This window comes from Otolemur garnettii, unplaced genomic scaffold (genome assembly GCF_000181295.1).
Source record: "Otolemur garnettii isolate 467f Iridium unplaced genomic scaffold, OtoGar3 scaffold00249, whole genome shotgun sequence".
In the NCBI taxonomy this organism is placed as follows: domain Eukaryota; kingdom Metazoa; phylum Chordata; class Mammalia; order Primates; family Galagidae; genus Otolemur; species Otolemur garnettii.
The window spans coordinates 1,435,625-1,441,174 of record NW_003852644.1 but is presented as its reverse complement, the minus strand read 5'-3'; positions in this window follow the sequence as shown (position 1 = coordinate 1,441,174).

The following is a 5,550-nucleotide window of genomic DNA, read 5'->3' as shown; positions in this document are numbered from 1 at the left end:
TAGGTGTATGTGGCTGGCACCTTAGCCGCTTGAGCCACAGGCGCCGAGCCCAAAAGTTGTCTCAAGAATTTAATGAATTCAAACACAAGATCATCAAGGATGTGGATATAGTGAGAAAAGACAGCAGAGCTCAAGGAAGTGAAGAAGTTATTCAAGGAGCTTCAAAATACTGTAGAATCCCTCAGTAATAGAGTTGAACAGACAGAAGAAAGGATCTCTGAAACTGAAGACAAGGCTTTTGAATGATCCCAAACATTCAAAGAGGCAGAGAAATGGAAACAGCAACAGATCATTCCCTGAGAGAGTTGTGGGATTATTCCAAAAGATCAAAACTCTGACTTATATGAAAGTGTTCTCAGAGCCTCTGATAGGAGACACAAGGAAAAGGAACTGCAGATGGGATGATTCATTTGAAGGGAGGTCGAGACTCCGGTCAGCAATCAGGCCTGACTTTACTGATTATCTTATATACTTTCAAACATTCAGTAAGAATTTAACACAGATACAAAGAAGTGAAGTAAAATTAGGAAGCTACCATTAAGATTACAATTTAGTGTGAAGGCTGAGGAACACATATGCAATTGATTTTGTTTAGAGTAAAAACATAAGGAGACTGACTGTCTGTTCCTGCTGGCCCAGAAAATCCTTTAAATTCTCAAATGGGGTCTACATATTCAGTGCAACCCTTACTAAAATCTCAACATTTTTTGCTAGGCCAAGGACAGTGGCTCACGCCTGTAATCCCAGCACTTGGGAGGCCAAGGCAGGTGGATTGCCTGAGCTCACAGTTTCAAGACTAGTCTGAGACAGAGCAAGACCTCATCTCTAAAAATTGGCAGGCATTGTGGCGGGCCCTGTAGTCCCAGCTACTTGGGAGGCTGAGGCAAGAGAATCGCTTAAGCCCAGCAGTTTGATGTTGCTAAGAGCTATGACACCATGGCTGTCTACCAAAGGTGACAAAGTGAGACTCTCTCTTTAAAAAAAAATTTTTTTTGCTTGAGCCTAGGAGTTTAAGACCAATTTGGGAAACAGTGAGATCCACTCTTTAAAAAAAGAAGAAAATGTAGAGTTCAATCTTCATTGGCTTGAATTTGTGAATGGATTCTTAGACATAACATTACAAGAACAATAAAAAAGGAAAAAGGTTAAATGACTTTATAAAAACTAAAAACCTTTGTGCATTAAAGAATAAAATGAAGGAAGTGAAGCAAAAAATCTATACAGTGGGAGAAAATATTTGTACATGTAATTTTACATCCTCTTTAGGAAATAGGCTCAGTTCTGAAATGTTCCATCATAGAGTATTTATATGCTTCATTTATTTAGACACTTGTGGGTAGAATTGTTGCAAAGTTTTGACATCAAATGTAACATTTGTTCTTCAGTACTGTTAACTAACAGTACTCTGAACCACTAATTCCACACCAACATATATACTCAAAAGAATTGAAAACAAGTGTTCATATAAAAACTTGTACATGAATTTTCATAGCAGCACTACAGACAATAGCAAAAAGGTGGAAACAACTTAAGTTTCCATCAACTGGTAAATGAATTAACAGAATGTGGTATATCTGGACAAGGAAATATTATTCAAGATAAAAAGTAATGAAATATTGATGCATGCTGAAACATGAATAAAAATACTGAAAGCACTATGCTAAGTGAAAGAAGCCAAAACAAAAAGTAACATATTGTATGATTCCACTTAGATGAAATGTCCAGGATAGGCAAATCCACAGAGACAGAAAGATTAATGAGTGCCAGGAACTGGGGGTTGGGGAGGAATGGAAGTGATTGCTAATGGGACAATATTGTCCTTGGGATCCCAGGGATGAAATGGAGAGGGAATGGCACAAAAACTCTTGCACTTCTTACTTCAAAGAAATAATTGATGAAGCTCAGAGAAGCAAGCAGCTTCACATGCCAAGTAGTAGCAAGAAAATGCTGCCCTAAACCAAAACCTCAAAGATCTTTTATTGAACCAGGAAAAATCCCTACATGCAAGATGTACAGAACATACAAAGTTAATCATAGATAGAAAGAAACAAAGAAGTTTTGCAAAGTCAGTGAATTGAGGAAACAATGAGAATAAAGACAGAAGAGATTATCATAAGATTGTAAAGTAAAAAAGAAATGGTTACAATGCTTCAGAAGTAAACTTCCATATTCTATGCTGCTAATCTATATCTTAACCCTGAAGCAGTTTTGACATTTGAGCCTTTTCCAGCATGTGATCATAGATGTATATCTAAACTGCTGAACATTCCTGACCCCTGGTGGTGTCTCTCAGGTACTATGTTCAGTACAGGGCTAGAGTCAAGGAATCCAGTCTGTTGCTAGCAGATCCTCAGGAATGTCAGCCTGTCAGCCTGCACTAAACTAACCCACAGGACAAAGTCTCCATTAGGGATGATGAAGTGTTTGAAGCTAGATAGCAGTGGTAGTTGCACACATTTTGAATGTAACTAAATGCCCCTGAATTGTACACTTTCAAATGGTTGATTTGTTATATGAATTTCACCACAATTTAAAAAAAAAAAACTTGTTGAATAAAAGAAAAAAAGAAAGTCCTGCCCTTTGAGATTTCTGCTGTCCAGCTCACTTGCCCAGTGCTGTCATCTAAAAATTAAGCCTTCTGTTCCTTCTATGACAGGTAGGAGGGCTTTGCAGCATGCCCACGGCCTCATCACCATCCTGTATCTACCCCATTCTGAGACATCAGTCTCTCATGGCATACCAATCCATTGTAATCTACTGACCCCCTGCCCGTCCTTTCTCTCCTCTCTCTGCATCCTTGGGAAGGTAATTCAAGTGGGGCTACACGGTGTCTCCCCTCAGGGAAATTGAAAGTGGACCAAAAACACAACAGTTGGAGTTGGGTCAGCTGAGAACAGCTCCCTGGGCTGAGCCAGTCTCAATTCTTGCCAATGAGATCCTTCAGAGATGGTAGGATCTCTGTCCTTCCTGATGCCTTACTATTTTGATCCAAGCTCAATTCTGTAAGTTCTTTTCCCCTTCACTCCAATAAGCCCCCCTCACTCAGCCAAAGCTGCATTTTTTTTGCATACAACAAAAGATCTCTAACTCACGCAGAAATTAGCAATAGACAGAGGGTTTTGAGCAAGAGACTTAGAAAACATGGGATGATTTGATGATCTGCAGTTAATTATTGGATCAAGATGGAGAAAGCCTATAGTCTTCCAGTCACACTGCAGGTTACCAAGGCATCAAATCTCACAGTCAACTGTGCCAACTGGGACTGTGTGTTCTCTGATGGCAAACTCAAGGGTATGAGTCTACCCATCACTCTAAATTCTCCTCTCCCAAAGAAGTTAGTTTCCTCTGTTTAGAAGAATCTTTCTGTATCTCTGTCTCTGTTCTCTGTTCTCTCTCCCCCTCCCCTTCTTCTTTCTCACTGTCCTTCTCCCCACACTCCCAAATCTACCTAGAGATATGCTTCAGGTCATTTCCTCAATGAAGCCATCTGGACCACCCAACCTAAATCATCTGGAAGAATCAGTGTGCAAAAATAAACTGGAACAGGGATTTAGAATTTAGTGAAGAGAGAAAAAAGGGGGGGGTGGAGCCAAGATGGCGGACTGCAGCCAGCTTTTTACAGAAGCTCCCATCCAGAAGGAGGCTTAAAGGACAGAAGTTTAGCAAGGGAGCTGATGGTTTGGAGCCGAGCTGAGAGAGAAGATTGAAGAGCACACTTCAACCTTCCTGAGGTGAGCTGCGACCCCAAAAATACAACCAAAAGCTACAAAATCCACCACCAAGCAGATGGGAGTCTATTCCCCCACAACAAGCAAGGGCTTGCAGTTTACTCCATGCAAACAAACGAGCAGAGTTCAAACTTCCTCCCACTTTATCCCACAGGAGAGACCCCCTAAAAACTGGACCTCCTACCCCTGCTGACATGCCACAGCACCCTCCGGCCAGGCATAAAACTGTAAAACTGTATAAAACTGTATATATTCCCCACCTGCAACATTGAACTCTGAGGAATCTCCACCCACCCACTCCGAGGTCTGGAGGTTTGTTACCTATGGAATCCAGATTCTTGGGCATCTCCTTGAGAGAAGTGGAGGGGGAAAGGGCTGGTGCTGTTCTGTGCTGACTGTGGCACAGGCGTGAGGAGAGGAGAATCGGCTCAGGGGATGCCAATACAGCAACAGTAGCATCCTGAGCTGCGAACTGACGCCATTCCAGCCCTGTCCCTGGGCAAACAGAGGTTCAGGACAACAGGTAAAATGCAGAGAACTTTCATAAGTGGAGCACCAACCCTCAGGGTATAATCCCCCTCAGACAAAGGCAGTAGTCAGGCAAAGGCTAGAATTGACACCTGTGTGTAAATTGCTATTTGTCTGCTGCCCAGAGCTGAATGCAAGGACTTGCAGAGAAATCTAGCTGGACAGAAGCCTAATTTAAAAAATGCAAGGCCCCGCTGCCGAACTCAGATTTCTGGCTGATTTTGCCAGACATAAACCCTAGGAGCAGTGGCCTACTGGAGTGAATAGGGCCACAGACCTGGGGGATTACAAGTGACTGGGTGCAAGGTGGGGAAAGAGGTATTAACCTTCCCAGACTAACCCATTTGCTGGGTGGGTCCCTTTGCCCTCACAGAGCCGGGCAGGCCTAAAACTGCTTGCTAGAGTCACATGCCTCAAGGCAGCAGAGGTGATCCCTGCCCCAGGCTCCGGCTCTGGGCAGGCCCAGAATTGCTTGCTAGTGCCACAGGCATCCCATGGGCAGTGGCGGAGGAGTCCTCCATTCCAGGTAGACCAAAAACAGCTTGCTAGAGACACGCATACCCCACAGGGGCCAGGAGAGGAGTTCCCCGCTCCAGCCACCCAAGCTGGGTGGGCCTAGAACTGCTTGCTAAAGCCACGTGTGCCCTGCAGGTGGTGGTGGAGGGGTCTACCACTCTGGGCAGGCCCAGAACTGTTTGCTAGAGCCACGTATGTCCCACGGACGGAAGTGGGGGAGTTCCCTGCTCCAGGCTCCCGTGATGGGAGGGCACAGATTGGCTTGCTAGTGCCTTATGCGTCCAAGGGGCAATGGTCAAGGAGTCCTCTGCTCCTCCCCAGCTACTCTGGTGGAGCTGAATTAGGACTCATCTGGTTGCTCGTGTACCCTGTGCTACCACTGCCATTCCCCGACCCCCTGGCTGCTCCAGGGTGCTGAACTAGGACTGATCTAGCTACTACAGTTCCCCTATTCCACCAGTTGCCCTGGGGGAGCCAAACTAGGACTGGTCCAGCTGCTGCTGGTCTCCTGCCCCCCAGTCGCCCTGGCAGGCTGAACAAGGTCTAATCTGGCCACGCACACTCCCGTGCAGCTGCTACCATTCCACTGCACCCTGGTTGCCCCAGCACCCAAGAACTGGGAGAAGACAACAGACACACTTGGCCTGTCTCTCTGGGCAACCAAAAGAAGCCACCAACTGAATGGTTCTGATAAGGCCTCCAAACAAGGTAAACTCAGCATGGGGCGGAATCAGCAGAAAAACTCTGGCAACTCAAATAACCAGAGTAGATCAACTCC